This window comes from Dipodomys ordii, unplaced genomic scaffold, assembly GCF_000151885.1.
Source record: "Dipodomys ordii isolate 6190 unplaced genomic scaffold, Dord_2.0 Scaffold63, whole genome shotgun sequence".
NCBI lineage: Eukaryota > Metazoa > Chordata > Mammalia > Rodentia > Heteromyidae > Dipodomys > Dipodomys ordii.
In genome coordinates this window covers 2369844-2382733 of record NW_012267279.1, presented here as the reverse complement: position 1 = coordinate 2382733, position 12890 = coordinate 2369844, and the positions used below count along the sequence as shown (strand labels likewise).

The 12890-nt window shown below is 39.4% G+C and overlaps 1 protein-coding gene and 1 pseudogene across 1 annotated transcript in view; one reads left to right on the top strand and one right to left on the bottom strand.

The window, feature by feature from the left end:
* Commd1 (copper metabolism (Murr1) domain containing 1) overlaps nucleotides 1-12890 on the bottom strand; it is a 121308-nt gene that overhangs the window by 30840 nt on the left and 77578 nt on the right. The gene's annotated exons all lie outside the window — the stretch shown is intronic.
* LOC105990130 overlaps nucleotides 2134-12890 on the top strand; it is a 50495-nt pseudogene continuing 39738 nt past the window's right edge.

Genomic DNA, 12890 nt, shown 5'->3' with positions numbered 1-12890 from the left:
GCTAGCCTTGAGCTGAAGAGCTGAGGGACAGCGCCCAGGCCCAGAGTTCAGGCCCCACGACCGGACCCAAAAAAAAAAAAAAATGATATGCTCAATACAGATTGGCCAACTGTAACAATGAGATGTACAAGACAATATGTTGAAAATGAACTTTATAACTTGTGGGGGAGGGAGGAGTTGGGGAGATAGGGAGGGAAGGGATGGTAGGAGATAAACAAAGGAGGAGGTAACAATTCTAGATAGGAAATTACTCATTACCTTACTCATGGTTACTGTAACCCCTCTGTACACTATTTTTACAATTAAAAAAACATATCCACACTTAAAAAATTATATGATATATTCTTCAGCCTCATGGAGAAATGGAAATTCAGTGTTAAAAATAAAAAATTTAGTGAGGCATTGGGGCTATGATTATAATCCTAGTTACTCTGGAAGTTGAAATCAAAGGATCTTAGGCAGCCAGGGTAAACAAATCCAAGAGACTTTTATCCCAATTAACCAGCAAAAAAACAGAACTAGAGGCATAGTTTAGGTGGTATAGCACTGCAAGGCCCTAAGTGCAAACCCCAATACCATCACAAGAAAAAAATATACATAAACCTTGAGCTTTTTCTCTTTTGCTGCTCCTGAGCCTTGAACTCTCGGCCTGGGCACTGTCCCTAAACTCCATTTGCTCAAGGCTAGCACTATACCACTTAAGCTAAACACCATTTCCAGCTGTGATTAATTGGGGATAAGAGTTTCATAGACTTTGCTGCCTAGGCTGTCTTTGAATTGTGATCCTTAGATCTCAGCCTTCTGAGTAGCTAGGATTACAGGGGTGAGCCTCTGGTGCCTGGCAAGGGCCTTTTTTAATTGTGTAGGGGGGAATGTTCTTATTTCCAATTACTAAATTTCCCCACCCAGTAAGGAACTGTAACAAATTTATGAATATCAATTTAATTTTGATATTGAATGATATGTGTAACAACTTTGATATCATACATGTACATATATATTAAGTTCTATATATATTTATATGTACATAATTATGAATATATTTATATATATACCAAAACAGAAATTAGAGCAAGTACATTCCTGAAAAATTATAAATTCAATGCTAATGCCAAAGGAAAAAAAAACAAAACAAGAGGTTTTGTTTTTCTATTCTTCCTTTTATTGTTTTTGGTGGCACTGAAGTTTGAATTAAGGGGCCTCACATTTGCTATCTAAGCATCCTACCATTTAAGTCATACCCCCACTCAAATAACAATACGTTCAGAGATCTAACAAAAAGTAGGAAACCTAAACAAATGTGTAGGACTGATATTTTTAAATAAAAATCTGCAATTCTACTAAAGAAAAATAACATCAAGCCAGATACTGGTGGCTCCCAACTGTAATTTTAGCTTCTCAGGAGGATGAGAACTGGAGACTCATGGTGTAAAGCTAGCTTGTACCTATAAGTCCAAGAGACTCCATCTCAGTAAAATACTCAGCAAAAAGCAGAGACTAGAGGCATGACTCCAGCGGTAGTGTGCCAGCTAAGCAATCAATCTTAACAAACACAAGGTTCTGAGTTCAAATTCTGAGTAGCATTATTAACAAAGTTAAAAAACAATAAACTACAATACATAGATTTTCAATTTCCATAACATAAAAAGCTTGTATAGAGAAACCATAGAATAGGATGTTCACACAGAATTGATAAGAAATGTAGATGTATATAACAGACTCTCCTTACTAGTGAACAAAGGAATGGAGAATAAAGTAATAATGGGATAACATTCTTTGAAAATGTAGGTTAGCAATCACTAAATGGTCAAGGAAGCTATGGAGACACTTCTCAGAAGAGGTAAAAATGGCAAAGAAACACATGAGGGAATGCTCTTCATCCTGGTCATAAAAGAAATGCAGATCAAAACAACTCTAAGATTCCATCTCACCCATTTGACTGGCCTACACTGTGAGATTAAACAACAACAAATGTTGGCAGGGAGATGGGGACAAAGGAACCCTACTGCACTGTTGGTAGGAAAGTAAACCAGTACAACCATTCTGAACAGTAGTCTAGAGGGTCCTCAAAAAACTAAACACAGATCTTCCCTGCGTCTCAGCCATACACTCCTAGGCATCTAACTGAGTATCATGAACCAGGATATGAAAAAGATACCTGCACATTCATGTTCACTGCTGTACTATTCACAACAGTCAAGATACAGATACAGCCCAGATACTCCACAATCGGTGAGTAGATCCAAAAAAATGGGATACCTATATACAATAGAATTTTACACAGCCATTAGAAAGAATAATGTCATTTGCAGAGAAATGGATGGAACTAGAATAAATTGTGTTAAGTGAGGTAAGCCAAGCTCAGAGAGACGAACAGAACATGTTCTCTCTGGTATACAGAAATTAGATCTAAAATACACTGGGATATGATAAATTATACAGGATTCTAGATACACACAGTGAGGCCAAAAGAGGATAATCTTAGGAGAGAAATATAAAAGCAAAATGCTTCCAAGTTAAGGAACAAGAGATCTCTTTCTTTAAATTTTTATTTTATTTATTTATTTATTTATATATTTTTTTCTGTTTATGTGGTGCTGTGGAATCGAATCCAGGGCCTCAAGCATGCAAGGCAAGCGCTCTACCACTGAGCCCCTTCCCAGCCCCTTATTTTTTCATTATTCTGTTTTACTTTACGTATATTCATGCCTGTATCTTTGGGAAGGTGAGAGGGATGATACAGAACTCAAGGGGGAAAAGGGCAAAAAAGTGCAGCAATAGAACTCACTGGACACTGATGAAAGTGAACTATACAATTTCTGGGAGACAGGAGGGAGAGACTGAGAGAACATAAGGGAGCAAAAGGAAATATACTCATTACCTGACTCATATAATTGCAATTGCTCTGTATATCACCTTTAAAATAACAATAAAGTAAATTAATTTTTATAAATGTAGGTTAAGTAGGTGCTGATGGTTCACAGCTATAATCCTAGTTGCTCAGGAGGCTGAGACCTGAGGATAATGATTCAAAGTCATTCCCAGCAGGAAAGTCCATGAGACTCTTATTTCCAATTAACCACCAGAAAACCAAAGTGGAGCTGTGTCTCAAAATGGTAGAGTGCTAGCCTTAAGCACAAGAGCTCAGGGACAGCACTTAGGCCCTGAACTCAAGCCCAGTGACCCACCCCTCACCAACACCCCCCAAAAGTAGACTAACAGATCATCAGCACAAACATGTTTTATTTTGTTTTGCTAATCCTGAGGGTTGAACTCAGGGCCTGGGCACTGTCCCTGAGCTCTTCTTGCTCAAGGCTAGTAGTCTATCACTTCCAGCTTTTGGGTGGTTAATTGTAAATAAGAGTCTCACAGGGACTTTTCTGTCCAGGCTGCTTCAAACCACAATCATTAGATCTCAGCCTCTTAAGTAACTAAGATTACAGGCATGAGCCACCAGGCACTCAGCTCACAGCCATGTTTATATTACAGCGTTATAGTATTCACCAAGGTACAGAATTAGCCCATATACCCCTCAATGGACAATAGATCAAGAAAACGTAGTATATATACACAATGGAATTTTACTTTCCATTAGAAAAAAGGACACTGTACCATTTGCAAAGAAATAGAAGAAATTTGGGCTGGGAACGTGGCTCAGTGGTAGAGCACTTGCCTTACATGCATGAGGCCCTGGGTTCGATTCCTCAGCACCACATAAGCAAAAAAGAAAAAAAAACAGAAGTGGCGCTGTGGCTGAAGTGGTAGAGCACTAGCGTTGAGCTGAAGGGCTAAGGGACAGCGTCCAGGCCCAGAGTTCAGGCCCCACGACTGGACCAAAAAAAAAAAAAAAAAAAAAAAAAAAGAAAAAAAAAGAAATAGAAGAAACTTATAAAAAATTAAGCCAGGCCCAGAGAGACAAAGGCTTCATAGTTTCTCACATATATGAGAGCTAGAATTAGCCTACAAACTATAAATAAACAAACTAGGCAGTACATAAGTGGTTACAAAAAATGTATCAACGGAAATATGGTAGATTCAAGGGAGAACTCAAACTGTGTAATTCTGTAGTAAGGCAAAGTCAAACCCCAAGAAAATAAGCACTAGGAACCAAGTATTTGCAAGACGTGATGTGGGGCCAAGGGGAGAGAGAGGTGTAGACAAATGAAGAGGAGAAGGGGGGAAGAATGCAGTCAAGAATTCAGCACATATACTACAAAACTAAGAAAATTAATGGAAGGGGTAAGTCAGAAGAGGCAGGTAACAATGTTGAAAGGTTCATTGTATCCATAAATTACTTTGTTTGGTTTTGTTATTTTTTTCAGGTAAGAGGTAGGTTTATTCATTGGAATTACTTTGTTAAATGGCAACTCCTTTGTACAACTACTTAAAGATAGTAAATAAGTAAACATGAAAGAAAATCAGGGGCTGGGAAGGTGGCTCAGTGGTAGTGCGCTTGCCTTGCATGCTATGAGGCCCTGGGTTCGATTTCTCAGCACCACATAAGCAAAAAGAAAAAAAGCCAGAAGTGGTGCTGTGGCTCAAGTGGTAGAGCGCTAGCCTTGAGCTGAAGAGCTGAGGGACAGTGCCCAGGCCCAGAATTCAGGCCCTACGACTGGACCAAAAAAAAAAAAAAGTGATAATCAGGGAGGATAAGTATATAGGTAAAGAAATAATTTTATGTATTGATGGCAAAAGTATAAACTAATATAACTTTCTGAAAAATGATCTAGTAATAGCTATTGCCAAAGCTGGTCAGTCATATTGCTATTCCTACCTGCTCAGGAGGCTGAAATCTAGAGGAATAAGGGTTAAAGCTGCTAGGGCAGAAAAATCCATGAGAATCTATCTACAAAATAACCAGCAATAAAAGCAAGTACTGGGGTTGGGACTCAGGGCCTTATGTTTGCTCAGCTTGCTTGCTAGGCTGGCATACTATTACTTGAACCAGTTTTGCTGATTAATTTGGAGACGGAGACTCTAATCAGGCTTTTCTGAGCTGGCTTTAAGCCATTATCTTCTTAGTCTTCTGAGTAGCTAGGATTATAGGCATGAACCAGTGATGCTAGGCTCATTAGCATTTTGACAGATCTAAATTATTGATGCTAAAAAAACTCACTAATTTCAGGAGTAAATAGTAGCTAACAATTCAGCTTACGGTATAAATTCAGCAGCTTATATTTCAGCCACAAGTGATAATGTTAGCAAAGCAAGTAGCCGGTAACTAACAATTTAGCTTATAGTCTAAATTCAACAACTTTCATTTCAGCCGCAAGTGATATTAGCAAAGCAAGTGCCAACTGTTACATCAACGAGGCAACACCACCTTGAAAACTATCTTTCTTAAACCAAAACAAAAAACTAAAATTTATTCCTCCTAAAAAGGTATTGTTACAAGCCTGCTAACTATAAAATACATCAGTGAGGTTTTGTCTTTCAGATTCCTGCAGTATGAATTATTACTTAGTCAACTTTTTAAATCCTTGACATCCACACAAGCTTGATTCTTCCTTGAGTGGCTGTGGAATTTGTTGCTGCCATCACTCACAGATACCAATCCAGCTTCTTCAGACTTTAAATTTTAACTCATACCAGCAACTCTTCTTCTTTTTTTTTGGGGGGGGGGGGTCCAGTCATGGGGCCTGAACTCTGGGCCTGGGCGCTGTCCCTCAGCTCTTCAGCTCAAGGCTAGCACTCTACCACTTGAGCCACAGCACCACTTCTGGCTTTTTTCTTTTTGCTTATGTGGTGCTGAGGAATCGAACCCAGGGCCTCAGGCATGCAAGGCAAGTGCTCTACCACTGAGCCACCTTCCCAGCCCACCAGCAACTCTTTGGAGAGCTTCCACACTTTGGATTGGGACAGCACCACTGGTATCTATTGTTCTGAGCTTAAGTCTGAGCAGCTTACTGGTTGTTACAGGGGTGCAGGAGTGGGAGAAAGAGAGAAAGAGAGAGGCGGAGAGAGAGAGAGGGAGAGAGAGAGAGGGGAGAGAGAAAAAAGGGGGGAGGAATAGAGGGAGAGGGAAGGGGAGAGAAGGAGGGCGGGAAGGAAAGAAAGAGAGAAAGAAATCTATGATACTAGGATTCTCTAGGAAAACAGTACTTTCTTTCTTAATTGGAAATAAGAGTCTCATGGTCTTTCTTGCTCAGGATGGCTTTGAAATGAGATTCTCAGATCTCAGCTTCCTGAAGACCATCTGAGATCATCAAGCCTCTCTTTGTTGGCTAATACAATACATTTCCTCATGATTATAAACACTGTTCCCCTAGAGAATCCTGACTAATACCAAGGCACTTTCCTCTCCCCCTCCCCCATCCTCTCTCTCCCTCTCCCCCTCTCTCCCTCATTCCTTTTCTCTCCCCCCCCCTTCTTTCTTTGCCAGTCCTGGGGCTAGAATTCAGGGCCTGAGAAGTCCCTGGGCTTTTTTTCTTCAAGGCTAGTACACTACCATTGGGGCCACAGTGCCATTTCCCGCTTTTTCTGTTTCTGTGGTATTAAGGAATCAAACCCAGGGCTTCATGCATGCTAGGCAAGCGCTCTAACACTGAGCCACATTCCCAGCTGATTTCTACATGAAGTTAACTTTTCATTTCAATTGATAAACACCTAGGAGTTGAACTGCTGAGTCATAAAGTGTTTAGTACTGTAAGAAACTGTCAACTGAGAGGGAGTGAGGGAAGAGGTGACACTGCCCAAAAAGAAATGTACTCTTTACCTGACTTATGTAACTGTAACCCCTCTGTACATCATCTGTATAAAAACAATTAAAGGGGCTGGGAAGGTGGCTCAGTGGTAGAGCACTTGTCTTGCATGCCTGAGGCCCTGGGTTCGATTCCTCAGCACCACATAAGAAAAAAGAAAAAAGCAGGAAGTGGCGCTGTGGCTCAAGTGGTAGAGCGCTAGCCTTGAGCTGAAAAGCTGAGGGACAGCGCCCAGGCCCAGAGTTCAGGCCCCACGACCGGACCCAAAAAATAAAAATAAAAAATAAAAACAATTAAAATTATCAATAAAAAGCTCTCAAATTGTTTTTCAAACTGTTGTAAGGTTTTTCCAGTTCCACCAGTACTGTAGAAAAATTCAGTCACTGAGATCTTTGTTAGTACTTTGCATTAGAAGTTAAATTTTTTCAGCCAGCCTAGCGCTGGTGGCTCACAACTGTAATCCTAGCTGCTCAGGAGCCTGAGATTTGAGAATTATGGTTCAAAAAAAACAGTCAGGCAGGAAAGTCTATAAGATTCTTTTTTTTTTTGGTCCAGTCGTGGGGCCTGAACTCTGGGCCTGAGCGCTGTCCAGCTCTTCAGCTCAAGGCTATCCCTCTACCACTTGAGCCACAGCGCCACTTCCGGCTTTTTTCTTTTTTCTTATGTGGTGCTGAGGAATCAAACCCAGGGCCTCAGGCATGCAAGGCAAGTGCTCTACCACTGAGCCAACTTCCCAGCCCCAAAGATTCTTATCTTTAATTAACCACCAAAAGTGGAGGTGTGGTTCAAGGTGGTAGAGTACTAGCCTTGACTAAAAAGAGCTTAAAGACACCATCCAGAAGAGGCCTAAGTAGCTCACTCATGTAAACTTAGCTACCAAGGAAGCTGAGATCTGAGTATCATGGTTCAAAGCCAGCCCGGGCAGGAAACTCCATGAGACTCTTATCTCCAATAAACCAATCAGAAAACCAGAAGTGGCACTATGGCTCAAGAGGTAGAGCACTTGTCTTGAGCTGAAGAGCTGAGGAAAGTGCCCAGGCCAAGAGTTCAAGCCCCATGACCAAAAAAAAAAAAAAAAAAAAAAGCATCTAGGCCCTAAGTTCAAGCCAGTAAGTAGTAGTATTTCATTATGTTTTGATTTTGAATTTTCCTAATGACTAATGATGCTGAGTCTTCTCATATGTTCACTTGCCATTTATGTATCTTCTCTGATATCTATTTTGATTTATGAACATTTTTCTTTTTTCAGTTGTTATTACTAAACTTTGAAATTTTTTCATGTATTCTAGATATAATTTACTAGTATAAAAGTCACATGATTTTTAGTTTGATGAGGTCCAAGTTATTAATTTTGTTTGTTTGTTTTTTGGTCATTTGTCACTTGAACTCAGGTCTGGGTGCTGTCTTTGGGCTTTTTGCTCAAGGCTAGAGTTCTACCCCTTGAGCCACAGCTCCACTTCTGTTTTTCTGGTGGTTAACTGGAGATAAGACTCTCATGGACTCTCCTGCCTGGGCTGGCTTCAAAGCCTCAGATCTCAGCCTCCTGAGTAGCTAGTATTACAGACCTGAACCAACCAGAGCCTGTCTTGTTTTTTGTTTTTTTTTTTAATATGTTGATGTACTAACCAAGTTTGAAAGAAATACTTCTTGCACAATGGCATAAAAACTAATTATCAACCTTAGAATTCCAAAAGAATCTCAAATTTCTTCTTTTATGGGCTTTTTTTGTATGCATGTGCCAGTGGGCTTGAACTAGGGGCCAGGACATTGTCCCTTAGTTTTTTCACTCAAGGTTGGTGCTCTACCACTTGAGCCATAGTTCCACATCTGACTTTTTTGTGTGTGCTGTTCCTAGGGCTTGAATTCAGGGCCTGGACATTGTTTCTGAGCTCAAAGATAGTGTTCTACCTGTTGAACCACAGTTCCACTTTTGGCTTTTTTGGTGTTTAATTAGAGAGAAGAATCTCATGGTCTTTCTTGCTCAGGATGGCTTTGAAATGAGATTCTCACATCTCAGTTTCCTGAATAACTAATATTATAGGTGTGAGCCACCAACATCTGGCTTCATGGTTTTTGTTTGTTTTGTTTTTGTTTTTAATCCTAAGAATTCTTTGCCTGACTCAAGATCACAAAAAAGCCTTTTATTTTTTCCTTTTGCAGAGCAAAGATACCATTAAGAGAATCAAAGGACAAGCCAAAAACAGAATAAACACTTGGGGGAGATTTTATAGTTTTATGTTCCATTTTGAGGAGCCTACGAGGTTCAATGTATGGTTCAAGGTTCTTTTTTCCCTACACAGATGGATGTCTAATTGTCTTAGTCCTATTTCTTGAAAAGATCACAATCTTTTTCCATTGAATAATCTTTGTTGAAAACCAATGGACTAAGAATCTGCAGTTCAATTTGTACTCTGTATTCTATTATATTGATGTATGTGTTTACCTTGTCCCAATTAACTGGCCCACAAAATAAATCACTGATTTGATATGTGGCACACTGTGATCAATGTACTTCTTCATTATTTAGGATTTCAGAAAGTAATCAGCAATCTATATTTTTTCTCTAGATCTTCTATATCTATTTATATATAATACAAGCATATAATGTAAATGCTGTATATATGTATATAATGTGATCTAGTACAAGTCTTTTGTTATAGGAATATTAACCATGAACATTGCAATGAGTGAGGAAAGGGTATTTTTTCTATCTTATAACCCCAATCTCATAATTTTCAAAGGTTTTAGGGAAGATATTTACCAACAAGGGCTACTGAAGGCTAAGCAACAAAAAAAAGGAGAAGTAGGTAGCCCTGAATGAACTATATAAATAGAAGATTTGCTCTGATTTTTCATTTAGGAGATTAATTTTTCCTCTACACCTGATATTCAAATTTGAACTGAAGACCTTAGCCCCATCAAATATGTATAGATTTGATCTTGATTTGCATCAGTCATTATAAAAGTAAAGCAGCTACAGCCAAAATTTCCTCTCACTGTCCTCTAGGATTGGAGGCATTTACATAATCACTTTCATGAACATATTTAGCCTTCTCCTCCATCAAGCTATGTTATGGTATTTAAATGCTAAACAAAAGATAGTCATAGGAATAGAACATAGTAAAGAAGGGCTGGGAAGGTAGCTCAGTGGTAGAGCGCTTGCCTTGCATGCTTGAGGCCCTGGGTTCGATTCTTCAGCACCACATAAGCAAAAAGAAAAAAGCCGGAAGTGGCACTGTGGCTCAAGTGGTAGAGCGCTAGCCTTGAGGTGAAGAGCTGAGGGACAGCGCCCAGGCCCAGAGTTCAGGCCCACGACTGGACCCAAAAAAATAAAATAAAATAAATAAAAAAATAAAAAAACTAATAATAAAAAAAGAACACAGTAAAGAAAATGGAGTAGTGCCTGGATTGGGGTTGTTCCTACAGGTCATTTCAAGAAATAACTGAGGTTAGAAATGCTAAAAAATTCAGGAATCTACGTGTCCTCTCTCTAATTTTATTTTTCAAAAGAAATGAGGGCAAATAACAAGTCAATTCAAATGGAGTCTGAGTAATGTCAGCTTCATTGCCTATAATTGGCTATACTGAGTGGGAACTTCTGAGGAACTTCTAGGGTGGGTGGTATGCAAAGATCAAGCCAGTGCATCTGGGTTTGCCATGTACTACTTACATTGTAACTGACTACTTTCTAGTCTGATTTTCTTTCTTTCTTTTTTTTAGTTGGTTATGGGGCTTGAATTCAGGGCCTGGGTACTATCCCTGCACTTTTTCACTCATGGCTAGTAGCACTCTATCATTTTGAGCCACAGCAATACTTCCAGTTTTCTGGTGATTAATTGGAGAAAACAACCTCACATATTTCCTGCCAGACTGGCTTTAAACTGTGATCCTCAGATATCAGCCTCCTGAGTAGTTAGGATTACAGGCATGAGCCACCAACACCCAGATAAAATTCTACTTTAATTAAAGCATATAAAGAATCCAAATCAATACAAAGAACTTTACAATTAAATGGCTCTCCTCTAAACTACACAGGAATAGCTAGGGTAGTTTTTGTCTTGAAGCATAATCTACCAAAAGTTGAGAAGACTTACATTAAAAACAAATGAATAATAATATACCATCATCTAAATGTTATTCCTGAAAGAGCATCTGAAAGGAAAGTAACAAATTCCAGATAACCTTTAAAGTCAGTGCATACTAACGATCACAGCTGGATTTTTCTAAGACATAGTGGACCAGGGTTATAATTTGTTTCAGTTAATACATTCTGAATTTCTGCATACATGGTATTGATAGAATTTCAAGATCTGAGGAACACAGTTTGAAGCCAGCCCAGGCAGGAAAGTTCTTGAGACTTTTATCTCCAACTAACCACTAAAAGAAAAAAGAAAACAACAATAACAACAAAAACAAAAATGTAAGTGGAGCTATGGCTCACATGGTAGAGCACAAAAGCTTGGGGACAGGATACATGCCCTATTTTTCAAGCCCCAGGACTGGCACCAAAGGGTGGGGGTGGGAGGTGGAGGGGAAGGAATTGACAAGTAGATACTTAAAAAAGAGTGATAAAGGAAAAATACAGAAATATAGAACAGAGCTGGCACCAAAGGGCGGGGTGGGGAGTTATAGAGGGGATGGGGGGGGGGAGGAATAAAAAAGAGTGATAAAGGAAAAATACAGAAATATAGAACAGAGCTGGGAAGGTGGCTCAGTGGTAGAGTGCTTGCCTTGCATGCCTGAGGCCCTAGGTTCGATTCTTCAGCACCACAAAAGCAAAAAGAAAAAAGCTGGAATTGGAACTGTGGCTCAAGTGGTAGAGCGTTAGCCTTGAGCTGAAGAGCTGAGGGACAGCGCCCAGGCCCAGGCCCCACGACCGGACCCAAAAATAACCAAAAAAAACACAAAAATATAAATATAAAAATATAGAATACACACACTGGATATACAGGTGGGGTAATTTAATCCTTTGAACATTAATTCTTTAATGTCTGAAATTTCTTATAATATAAAATTCAATGGAGAAATTCAGGAAACCAAAACAGGCAGCTAACAGTAGATGCCTGAAAAGTATGCATGCAGTTCATAGATCTAATTATTGGCTTGCATTCTTCTGCATAATTCATGGCATATAACATTATATCATTTAGTATTTTGTTAACATGCCTACTTATTTCTTATAGATATTTTAAATTTATAGTATTGTTTTCATTTTTTAAAGTAGAATAACTCCATTATTTTGAAAAATTTAACTTCTCTTGAATTCCACATACTACTTTTGGATTTTGTTTCACGTTTGTTTGCTTTTTGAGATAAGTCTTATTATACAGCCTAAGCTAACCTATGAGTCTGCAGTGTAGCCCAGGCTGGCCTTGTATTTGCAATGTTCTGCTTTGCTGGAGTAAGAGGCCTGTGTTCATCTCACCCAGCTTGTTATATAAGTTATATTTAAAGTGTTCTGAGATAGCTTAAAAATGTTTCAGCAGTAAGAATTATACCTTTCAGGGGCTTTTCCAGGTCTTAAGTGACCCAAAATAAAAATAAAAAAGTCATATGTAAGTACACTAAGTATATAAAAATATACCAACTATAAACAAGAGAAGAGGTGGGTTCTTTTCTTTCTTTTCATCTTATTTGTTTATTGGTCTTTAGGAAGGTAAGGAGAGCAGAGAAATATAGGGACAAAGGGTGAACAAATGCAGCAGGGGTACGCACTAGACACTGTTGAAAATGAACTATACAATTTGTAGGTGGGGGATGGGAGGGAAAAACTGGGAGTGAAGGGAGGGATGACACTGTCCAAAAAGAAATGTACTCATAGTTGGGTGCTGGATGGCTCGTGCCTGTAATCCTTGTACTCAGGAGGCTGAGATCTGAAGATCACAGTTCAAAGCCAGCCCTGGCAGAAAACTCCATGAGACTTCAATTAATCACCAGAAAACTAGAAGTGGAGCTATGGCTCAAAGTAGTAGAGTGCTAGCCTTGAGTAAAAAAGCTCAAGGACAGTGCCCAGGCCCTGAGTTCAAGCCCCTGACTGGCACACAAAAAAGAAAAGAAAAGGGGGCTGGGAAGGTGCCTCAGTGGTAGAGTGCTTGCCTTGCATGCTCGAGGCCCTGGGTTCGATTCCTCAGCACCACATAAGCAAAAAGAAAAAAGCCAGAAGTGGCGCTGTGGCTCAAGTGGTAGAGT